The 12359-nt window shown below is 44.0% G+C and overlaps 1 pseudogene; it reads right to left on the reverse strand.

Annotated features, from left to right (window-relative positions):
* Positions 1–1899: 1899 nt before the first annotated feature.
* Positions 1900–10845, reverse strand: LOC137234794 (uncharacterized; annotated as a pseudogene).
* Between the last annotated feature and the right edge of the window lie 1514 nt (positions 10846–12359).

The raw sequence follows: 12359 nt of genomic DNA on the forward strand, positions 1-12359 counted from the left end.
CGTGTTGGCTTTATGATGCCGTCTTCAAGGAGTTTATTAATTTGCTTTTCGACCTCTGCTTTTAGGGACATTGGGTATTGGTAACATCGCGAGTAGACAGGGTTGTCGGTCATCTTCTTAATTTCCGCTTCCACTACAGTCGTATATGTCAGTTTTTCATCGGGTTCTGCGAAAAGTTTTGAGTGCTGGTTACAGAGATTATGAAGCCATTCCTTTTCTTCATCAGTTAGGTGTTATGTTTTATTTCCAAAATTTTTTACCGATCTTGATTTTTAACCATTTTTAATAATCATGTAGTCCCTAGAGGTATGAATTACCGCATTTAACTGTTTGAGGCTGTCATTACCAATGATGCCGTGGAATGACATAATGAAAGCAAAATGAAAAACTTTAGGCATTCCTCGTTTAAACCGAAAAGATTAAAAAATTTTATGATGCGATACTCTTACTTTACCTCCAACGGAGTTCGCGTAAACAAAATTTTTTTTGGTAAGGGGGTTTTCGCTAATAAAGGCTGAATGTAGTTTTTGTTGGAGCCAGTGTCTATAATGTCTCTCCATTGCCGCTTTTGAACTGGATGTAAGGCAATCTCGAGTGCGTTGGTCTAAAAAATTAACGTCGCAAAACTCTTCGCGTTGTTGTATCCTGGCCTGTTCATGTAATTGATGTTTCTTGTTCGCATCGATGGTCAACGTCCATAGGTGTGGGTGGTTTTGGTTGTAATGGCATTGGCGGTGGATCACTGTAATGCATCGGCCTTTGGATGTTTAGTGTATTCGAGTATTGTAGATGTGGACATTGATATTGCTGATATTGAGGTTGCTGGTGTTGATGTTGTTGATGCTGAGATTGATGGGGTAACCGGTTAAATGGGGACATTGATTGGGGGAAATGCGCAAGGTGCGGGTAAAATGGTTGATTGGATTGTTTCCTCGGTGGGAGTGCAGGCTTTTGCTGGTATGTGCCAAATTATGCTACAGGTAGCATTGGTCTTCTGGGTAAATCTTACTGGCTGTTAGCGTGCGCTGTGAAGTTCTGGCTCTCCACTTTAATGCATAAATGTAAGGCTTCGGGTAATTCAGACGGTTTTTTCATGCCGAGGAGTCTGGACAGGTCACCTGATAGTCGTCGAACAAAGGTATCTGGTGCCCTGTCACGGTATGTGCGCGTGAAGACACGCATGTCCTCCCCGCTAATATCCATGCAGGATACCTTGTTGAGTATTAGCGAAAGGTGGGAATACACCTCCGCGTAGAATTCCTGTACCGATTTCCTGTTTTGGACCAAACAAGTCCTCTGGTACTCTAGGGTGCTTAAGTTCCGTTTTTCAGCATAGTGTGGTGTGAGACACTGGGAAATTGCTTTCCAATTTAAGGGGATGTTATGGTAACCGGTAAAATGGGGACATTGATTGGGGGAAATGCGCAAGGTGCGGGTAAAATGGTTGATTGGATTGTTTCCTCGGTGGGAGTGCAGGCTTTTGCTGGTATGTGCCAAATTATGCTACAGGTAGCATTGGTCTTCTGGGTAAATCTTACTGGCTGTTAGCGTGAGCTGTGAAGTTCTGGCTCTCCACTTTAATGCATAAATGTAAGGCTTCGTGTAATTCAGACGGTTTTTTCATGCCGAGGAGTCTGGACAGGTCACCTGATAGTCGTCGAACAAAGGTATCTGGTGCCCTGTCACGGTATGTGCGCGTGAAGACACGCATGTCCTCTCCGCTAATATCCATGCAGGATACCTTGTTGAGTATTAGCGAAAGGTGGGAATACACCTCCGCGTAGAATTCCTGTACCGATTTCCTGTTTTGGACCAAACAAGTCCTCTGGTACTCTAGGGTGCTTAAGTTCCGTTTTTCAGCATAGTGTGCTGTGAGACACTGGGAAATTGCTTTCCAATTTAAGGGGATGTTATAGGACTCGAGTGCAGCGTCTTTACTGCCTACAATTTTGTTGCGAATTACGCTCAAGATGTCAAAGAACTTAGGTGAACCTATACTTGGTTCATAAATCTTCAGGATTCGGTCAACACTTTTTTCCAGCTACTGAACTCTGCTGGATTGCCACTGAATTCGCGCAGGTATCTCACAAAGTCAGGCACTTTTTCCATGTCAGAGAGGTTACTTCGAAATTTTTCGTCGATCAATTGGTCAGTTAAGGGTTTTTGTGTGGGATGAATTACGCTCCTAACTATATTATTTTTTTTGCGTGTCTTTGATGGGGATGTCTCGCCTTGCACACACCGGCGTCATCCCAAAACGTCGACTCGTAGGTGCTTGCACCCTCTCCCCATATTGGGGTGGAGCCTCCTCGCGGTGACACCTGGTAAAGCTTCGGCGGTGAATGCGAGCGGCGACCCGTTTCTCCCCCCTTCAACCAGATTTACCTTCTTCTCCCATCTCCTATCCGCACTGCTATTTTTAGTTCAAGACCGGCCATAAGTGGAGAAGAGTCACACCCTGAATAAGGTGCCAAAGCTTTGCTAACAAATATGGCAGATCTAGAGAGGACAACTCGATAAAACCCGTAATTCCGAGTGTCATCCGTACCGTGCTCATGGGATGAATGGCACTTCGTTATTGTGTCTTATAACGGTGGCCTCCAGATACCTGACGCTCTCTGGTTGTAATTAGTCGTGCTGGGATACTGGGGGCTATGTCCCAGCTGACCTACCTTCGCCCATACTCGTGGGTATTTTTATGGAGAAAAATAATATAAAAAACAACAAAAATGGAGCTGAACAGCCCCCAATAGATCAGGTCGATTGCGACCTTTCGGTGCAAGCCGAATAAGCTGTCGCCACAGACTTTCCGGGGCCGAATAGTCCCCTGCATGACGTGGAGATGGCAGATGTGGGGACTCTTCAGGATGCAAATCGGGTAGAGTCACAATCCTCAGTCTCGCCGGAGGATGAAGAGAGGCTCCTTGCCTCTCCGGCGAAAAGCGACCAGCCTGGCCGGAATGAAGAGCGAGATCGGCAGAGTAGTGCCGCTCGAAAACGTCTCAAGCGATTATTGCCCAGGGGGATTAGCTACAATGAAGCCAGAGGACTTGCAAAGAACCCTTCGGATCGGTCCGTGGTGAGGGGTCAGCCAAGAGAGGCCGCTCAGATAGCTCAACTTCACCATAGAGAGAGCCCAAAAAGATGTCGCTGGCCACAGCTGGCAATACAAAAATATTGTCAAAACCTGAGGAAAGCTGTGCATCAAATGTCGAGGCAACCATGCCCCCCATCGTGATGCAACAGCCAAGCAGTCGGCAACTTTCAGGGATGTCCTGAGTGGGGTAAGGCTGGGCATTATACCTCCCGACTATCCAGCCACGGTCTGGTCTTCAGGGAAACTGAAGGCCATCCTGGGAAAGGTGATGAGCCAAAAAGATGGTGCTATAAAGTCCACATTTAGCGGTTGCACACCTCGCCCAGGCTGGCTTTCTATCACCTGCAGGGATGCAACCACCGCGGAGTGGCTAAGGGCTATCGCCCCAAAGCTCACTCCATGGCAAGGTGCCAAGCTGAAGGTGGTATCTGATGGGGATATACCACGTCGCATCATTCTCGTGGGGTTTATTAAGGAAGAGGAGCGCCCCTCAAACGACGACAAATTGAGGTTAGCTGAGGCCCAAAATGTCGGCTTGAATACCAGGAACTGGAGAATCCTCAACCGGATTCGAAAGTCTACGGTGGCGGAAGTTACTATAACCGTCGATTCGTTGTCTGCGGAGCTATTAAATCAACGCACCTACTTGATGTTCTGTGGGTTTGATAGGGTCAAGTTAAGGCCCAAAACCAAGCCATCCCTACCCCTGGTAAATATAAATACCAGCGGCAGTGACAATAAGGGTGAGGGGGATGATATGGTTGACGATGACAAACCGTGCTGTTCGAAGAACCGGAAGGTATCTATTGGGCATTTACCTACTGAATAGCAGGATTTGTCGAGTCAATCGGACACCCCCCAAAAACCTTCTCAAGAAGAGCCCAGGCCTTCTGGGTCTAGTGTTGGCCCCCAGAGGCCAAACGAGGCAGCGACAGTCCGCCAGTCTGTCCTCCAAAACCCGGCAACAAGGCAACCACCTCGTGGGAGCCCCAATGTCAGGAAAGGGAACAAAAAAGGACGAGGACGAACGGCTGAAGAAGCCGTAATGTCGCTTAACAATAGGGCAAGGAAGGTGGCTACACGTGGTCGCAAAGACCATAAATAGTGTCTCTCCTCCCTATCAAAGCCCAAAAGCAAAGACGTCTGTAATGCCTTCAGGTGAATTTTCACCATGCCAAGGCAGCCCCGGACGTCCTAGTTAAAAAATTTGCAGAAGAAGGTCTGGGAATAGCCTTCATCCAGGAGCCCTGGATTCAACACGGTGCCGTAAAAGGCCTGAACAGTACTGATGGTAAGTTAATTTATGCCACCAGTTTTCGCCCAAAGGCGGCGATGCTTTTAAGCAACAAACTAATGTTTCTTCCACTTTTACAGTTTATGACGGCTGATCTCGTCGCAGTTTGGGCTAAAATTCCAACCCCAAGAGGCGGACAAGAGGCAATCTTGGCCTTTGCCTACTTTCCGGGGGAGGAAGAAACGGCACCAAGAACCGAAACAATAGCCCTCATCAAATACTGTCAGCAGAGTGCCAAGCCATGGATCCTCTGCTGTGACGCATATTCCCATCATACAACATGGGGTAGTACGAACATCAACAACAGGGGCGAGTTTCCCTGGGTTTATCAGTAGTAATAATATAAGCATTATCAATCGGGGCAATGAACCCACCTTTGTAAATGCTATTATAGGGGAAGTTTTAGATCTTACTCTGTGCAGCCATAATATGGCCAGCACCGTCACTAACTGGCATATTTCAGGAGGGGAATCAATGTCGGACCACAAACACATTGTATTCGATATTGGTCACTTTCCGGAACACATGCCAGCTTTTAGAAATCCCAGGAAAACGAACTGGGAGCTTTACCGTTTTATTATTGAGGAAGCTGGTAACAGCTTACAGCGACTTATAACCACCGTGCAGGAGCTTGAGAAGGAAGCTGAACAGGTCCACTCAGATATTAAAACAGCTTTCAATGAGAGTTGCCCCCAAGGAAAGATACGTACACAACGTGATGTGCCTTGGTGGAACAAAAAGCTTGTGCAGCTAAGATGCCAGGCTAGGAAGCTGTTCAATAAAGCGAGAGCTACGGGCGACTGGGATTCATACAAACTCGCTCTAACATCTTACGATAAAGAACTTAGGAAATCTAAAAGGGCTATCTGGAGAGAACACTGTGAAAAAATTAATGATCTTCCAGCAGCGGTTCGATTACAAAAAGCTCTTTCTAGAGATCACAAAAATGTAATTGGCACGTTGAAAAAAAACAGATGAGAGCTACACCACGCGGCCGGAAGAGACGAGCAAACTTTTACTCGAAACACACTTTCCTGACTGCACAGCAGGGTATTAATCACCACCTATAATGGCAGATTTGCCAACGATCAGTGGTAATGAAAAAAGTATAGCAACAAAGCTCACCACTGTGAAACGAGTGCAATGGGCTCTGGCTAATTTCAGCCCATTTAAGTCACCAGGACCGAATGTGGTCTACCCTTGTCTGTTAGAGCAAGGGATAAAGCATATAGCCCCAGTCCTTTCCACTTTGTATAAGGCATCACTACTGCTCGGCCATATCCCGAGCAGGTGGGCAGAGGTTAAGGTAGTATTCTTAACAAAGCCAGGGAAACCCGAGCAACTGCCCTCGTCGTATCGACCAATAAGGCTGAGCTTGTTTCTCCTAAAAGATATGGAGAAAATCTTAGATAAGCATATCAGGGTGGTCAATCTAAATATACTCCCTCTGTGTAGGAATCAGTTCGCCTACCAGTCAGGGAAATCCACGGGGACGGCTATTCATAGTCTCACGGTAAAAATCGAAAAGGCTCTAGAGTCAAAAAATATAGCCCTCTGCGCTTTTATTGATATATCAGGGGCTTTCGATAACACAACACATCAAGCTATTGAACAAGTTATGATTGACAAGGACATAAGCCCTATAATAATACGATGGGTGCTATCAATGTTAAAGAGTAGAAAAATCCATTTGGAACTGGGAGGGACAACTGAATCAATTGCGACCACAAGAGGCTGCACACAAGGAGGTGTGCTCTCACCTCTTCTATGGACCCTGGTCATTGATGACCTTCTTCAGTTAATGAAAACCAAGCGATTTGACACACAAGGATATGCAGATGACCTAGTTATTTGCATCACAGGGATGCACGAAGATACAATATCAGATCGCATGCAACAAGCCCTTTGCATCATAGAGACGTGGTGCGATACCAAAGGATTGTCTATAAATCCTAACAAAACTGTTATAGTGCCTTTCACCCGGAGAAGGAAAGTATATATCCCAGCACCATCCCTGGGTGGTGCAAAAATACAATTCTCTGCTCATTTGGATGCTATCCTAAACAAGGCAACAAGAGCTTTCTTCGCCTGTACTCGTCTCTACGGCAAAACATGGGGGATTTGTCCAAAAATGGTATATTGGACATTTAATACTGTCGTAAGGCCAATAGTCACCTATGCTTCTCTAGTTTGGTGGCAGAAGGCCACGCAAAGAAAGGCAACGGCTAAACTAAGCAAACTGCATCGATTAGTTTGCGTTGGCATAACGGGTGCGATGAGAACCGCCCCTGTTGACGCAATTAGTGCTTTAGTGGGAATAGTTCTCTACCCTATTCTGATAGAGAAAGAGGCAACACTAGGTGCGCTACGACTTCCAAATATTTCTGAGTTGAGGGAAGGAAATATTATAGGGCATATGAAAGTAATAAGAAAATCCATATGAAATCCCTCATTACAACTGCGTGACGTAATGTCCCCTAAGCTCAGAATCTCACGGAACTTTGAAGTGTCCATTGTGGACAGGACCCACTGGGAAATAGGGAATCCTTATAACGACCCTGACTCAGAGGTCTGGTACACGGATGGATCGAAATTCGATGACGGAAGAACGGTAGCTGGCATCTATGGGCCAAACTTCAAAAAATCGATACCAATGGGTTGTTACACCACCATATTTCAGGCAGAAATTCATACACTAGAGGTCTGTGGTAGAGAATGTCTGCGGAGAGGCTCAACATCGAAGAGCTCCTACATTATCTCGACAGCCGGGCGGAACTGCGTGCCTTGCAATCCTACATAGTTACATCTAAGCTGGTGGATGGATGCACTGAAATCTTTAAAGCCTGGGAGCAAAAACAAGGTTTTGTTGTGATGGGTTCCCGGACATCAGGGACATGAAGGTAATGAACATGCAGATTACCTAGAAAAGCAGGGTGCTACATCAGCATTCTATGGTCCAGAGCCCTTTTGTGGACTCACAAAAGCACACACCAGGGAAACTATAAGTAACTGGGAAATTAAACAATTCAGACGTCACTGGATTGATTGCCCAGGGCAAAGGCAGGCCAAACTGTTTATACTTCCGGCAACGAAAGTATCAGCCAAACTCATTAAACTAAGCAGGGACGACCTAAAAACTCTTACTGGGTATTACACGGAACACTGCGGCCTACGATATCTGATACCCAAATTTGTCGTTTCTGTGAGCTGGATGATGAAACGCCGGTTCACATTCTCTGCGAATGCCTCGCTCTAGCTAGACAGTGACTATCCCATCTAGGTGGTGGGACTCTTAATCCCTATGTGATATGGAGTAAAAAGCCTGAAGAGGTACTTAGATACATCAAGAGCCTCTAGATACAAAATTAGGCTGAAAGGTCTTGCACAATAGATCTGCACAAAGGTCGCTGTGCTTCCAGACCAATTAATAATAACAATAACTATATTATTTTCGTCCGTTATGAGAACTTTGGTCATTAGACCCTTTATTAGGTTCCTAAACTCGTGGGAGACATTCAACGCTCCAAGTTATTGGGTTACTGTGTTTTCTTTTCCTTTTGTTTAACAATCTCTGGAGGATCCCTTTTCAGGTGAATCGCAGTTGGATTTGCTTTATTGTTAATTGCCTATTTAATTTATGAACTGTACAAGCTCTTTAATATATAATGTAATTATTTCGAAGAGAAAAAAAAATCCGAAATTAAAATGTTAAATGATTGCAAAAAAGAAATAAAACTATTTATAACATCTCCTTCAATTGAAATCTCCTAAATTTATATAGGTAATTGTTTGCTTAAAAAATGTATTTCTCTTTCTTTCACTGTTCACTTATTTTTTTTTTTTAATTCTTCTCTTAATTTAAACACATATTTTCACTTAAATACTCTTAAACTAAACCTTACAGCAAAACAGCAAGCATGGAGTATAGATGTTTTCCTTTTTTCCTTCTGGGTACTTGGGATCTACTATTCCATATCTATTACGCTCGCTGCCCCTTCCTCAAATGTGGGTAAGGGGGTGAGTCCTTGGTCCTTTGATTGTGGCCGCTACAGCAAAAGTTGTTTTCACTCGTTGCTGGGCGCCAGTTAAACTACGGCAATTTATAGTTTATAAAAAAAATATCTTTTAGCGGCTAATGGCCGTATTCCTTATTTCACTAATAAATGAGGACTGAATTACAATTTGAAAAAGTACTTGTCTAAGCTAGGTGCCGCTTTATGGAGGTGGCTAGTGACGATGTGTGTTGGAATGGCCGGTGGCCCCTCGACGGCGATGTTGGTGATGATGGGTTGCTGTTAATGAGGATCTTGCGGTCGCTGCCCTTTCTCTGAGGGAGCGTATAAAATGCAATCCAGTATTGGCGAATACTCGCTATTTCACAACTACTGGGAATTCTTGTATTCAAATTTGTAAATGGCTGTATCTTAGCATGAAACTTTTGTTCAAGTTTGTAAAGATGATGAAAAAACGTGTATTTCAGTTATAACTTCACTGTTAAAGTTATTTCGATCATTTATTGATAAGAGTATATGTTAATCCCGAAGTATTTCATCAAACGGAAGAACCAAGTTGTTCTTTCTTTGCACAAGATAATATAAAATACTTCTATACAGAAACTCAGCATAAACGTTGTGGAATTCCGATATATATTCACGATAGACTGCGGATTTGCGAATTACAATATTTTGGTTGTTAGAATTTACTTACTTACTTACTTAATTGGCGGTTAACCGTCTAAACGGTTATGGCCGTCCAACAAGGCGCGCCAGTCGCTCCGCCAACCGGCGCCAATTGGTCACCCCAAGGGAGTTTAAATCATTTTCCACCTGGTCTTTTCAACGGAGTGGGGACCGCCCTCTACCTCTGCTTCCACAGGTGGGTTCCAATAGAAACACTTTCTTGGCCGGAGCATCATCTTTCATTCGCATAACATGGCCTACCCAAAGCAGCCACTGCGTTTTAATTCGCTATACTATGTTGATGTCTGCGTGTAGCTCGTACAGCTCATCATTAAATCTTCTTCGGTACTCGCCATCGCCAATGCGTAGAGGTCCATAAATCTTTCGAAGAACTTTTCTTTCGAACACTCCCAAAGCCGCTTCATCTGCTGTTGTCATGGTCCATGCTTCTGCCCCATATAGCAGGACGGGTACGATAAGTGACTTGTGAGTATGATTTTCGTTCGCCGAGAGAGGACTTTACTTTTCAATTGCCTACCTAGTCCAAAGTAGCATTTATTGGCAAGATTGATTCTTCGCTGGATTTCAGTGCTGATGTTGTTGCTAGTATTGATGCTGGTTCTCAAATAAATGAAGTCTTTTACTATTTCGAAATTATGGCTGCCAACAGTAGTGTGGTGCGCCGACTCTTTGCTCGATGACAGCAGGTACTTCGTTTTGTCCTCATTCACCATCAAACCCATCTTTACCGCTTCTTTTTCCAGTTTGAAGTAAGCAGAACTAACAGCGCGGGTGTTTAAGCATATGCCAGTAAGGACCTTATATGCGATATTAAGAAGGTTGATTCCACGACAGTTGGTGCATTTTGCAGTATCCCCCTTCTTTTGGACTGAGCAAAGAACACTTAGACTCCAACAGTCGGGCATGCGCTCGTCCGCTTATATTTTGCTAAGAAGCTGCTGCATGCACCTCACCAACTCCTCGCCGTCGTACTTAAACAGCTCCGCAGGGAATCCACCAGCGCCCACGGCCTTGTTGTTTTTCAATCTGGTTATTGCTATTCTAACTTCGTCATAATCGGGCGGGGGAACATATATTCCATCATCATCGATTGCGGGATCGGGTTCTTCATCTCTGCGCGGTGAATTGCTGCCTCCATTTAGGAGAGCAGAGAAGTGTTCCCTCCATAATCTAAGCACTCTCTTGACATCGGTCACAAGGTCGCCGTTTTCGTTCCTACAGGAGTTTTCCCCGGTCTTAAAATATTCCGTCTGTCGCCGTATTTTTTGGTAAAATTTTCCGGCGTTATTTCTGGTGGCTAGCAGCTCAAGCTCCTCGCACTCACGCCTTTCTGCTTCTGCTTCTGCTTTTTTCTTCCTAAAAAGGCGTCTCGCTTCCCTTTTCAACTCACGATAGCGTTCACACACTCCCCTTGTCGCGTTCGCTTTTAACGTAGCCCTGTAGGCAGCGTATTTTATTTCGGTTGGAACGCGACATTCTTCATCGTACCAGTTGTTTTCTCGTGGCCACCGGTAACCAATTTTTTCCTCGGCGGCAGTACGAAGTACTTTGGAGATATGCTCCTGTATTCCTTCGGGATGAGTTGTGCTCTCAGAGAGCAGGTGTGAGAGTCGAGTTGGGACATCATTGGCAGTCTGTTGTGATTGAAGCTTTTCGACGTCTAGCTTTACTTGTGTTTTTTGTTCCTTGGTTTTAGCCGCGTTGAGGCGGGTGCGTATTTTGGCTGCAATGAGATAATGGTCCAAGTCGATGTTAGGTCCTCGGATCGTGCGCACTGGAGGCATGCCGTCCGTCTATCACAACGTGATCGATCTGATTGCGAGTATTTCGATCAGGAGACAGCCATGTAGCTTGATGTATCTTTTTATGCATGAACCTCGTGCTGGCTATGACCATGTTTCGAGCACCGGCAAAGTTGTTAGAATTATTATATAAAAAGAAATAAACGATGACTTGCACTATTTTTTGCTCAAAAAAAAAAGAAAATTAATTAGCGAAAGTTCTCGTTGATGCTGATTGTTTTGCAAAAATTACAATAATAATAAAAATGATGGCCGCTCTGACAGCTGGCGGTGATAACGGATCGCCCCACTGCACATTGCGGCGAATTCGTTTTGATGGTTTTACGCAACAAAGCTTGCCACGCGCCCATGAGCATTTCAAATGGGGAATAAAAAAATAAGTGTAATTCATGAGTATAATAATATGTAATAAGATATAATACAATATAATCCAATGTACTACAATATGTGGGTTATAATCAAATTCATGGATATACATGGGGAATTGGGACGTGTGACAGCCTATGCCGCGTAAACAGTACTTAATTATATTCCCTGATCTTCGCAGTCGCGTCACTGATGGGTGAATATTTTGTTGTTGCGTCGCAGATCGGAAATATGGCCTTGATTTGAGATATCTAGTGTTCAGATATGCAGTCAGCAATTTTGGCGAATGCGCGTTAAGATATCAGTGTCTAGACATGCAGTCAGCAGTTTTGGCGAATGCGCGTGTAAGAATTGCATTCTTTGTATTTGTATACTTTGAATCAGCGTGAGAGAATGAATTTCTGGGTTTTAGGATGTTTATTAACTTATACTTTCACTGTCTACAACGCTTTCGATTATAAGTACAACCCTACACTCTAATGGTAAGTTTGTTAATTCTATTGAACTAAAAAACCATTAGATAGAAATAATGTTTTTGCCAAAACAACGCTTGCCGGGTCAGCTAGTATTTTAATAGAAAGACACGAAAGTAACGAATATAATTTTATTAAAAAATATGTATATATATATAACACGGAGTAAAAGCTTTTTAAACGGTTTTGTTTAGCTTGACTTGACACCGCTGTTGTGAACGAATTTTGTAATTAAAATTGAAGTAACTTCCCAATAAGCTACAAGCTTTAAACTTGGAATATGGTTCAGAACCCGATGACAATGCAATATTAGGAAAACAAGTAAGGAAGGCTAAGTTCTGGTGTTACCGAACATTACATACTCAGCTGAGAGCTTTGGAGACAAAATAAGGGAAAATCACAATGTATGAAAATGAACCTAGGGTAAACCTGGAATGTGTTTGTGTGACATGTGTATCAAATGGAAGGTATTAAAGAGTATTTTAAAAGGGGGTGGGCCATAGTTCTATAGGTGGACGCCATTTCGGGATATCGCCATAGAGGTGAACCAGGGGTGACTCTAGAATGTGTTTGTACGATATGGGTATCAAATGAAAGGTGTTAATGATTATTTAAAAGGAAGTGGGC

Source organism: Eurosta solidaginis, chromosome X (assembly GCF_040869045.1).
Source record: "Eurosta solidaginis isolate ZX-2024a chromosome X, ASM4086904v1, whole genome shotgun sequence".
Lineage (NCBI taxonomy): Eukaryota > Metazoa > Arthropoda > Insecta > Diptera > Tephritidae > Eurosta > Eurosta solidaginis.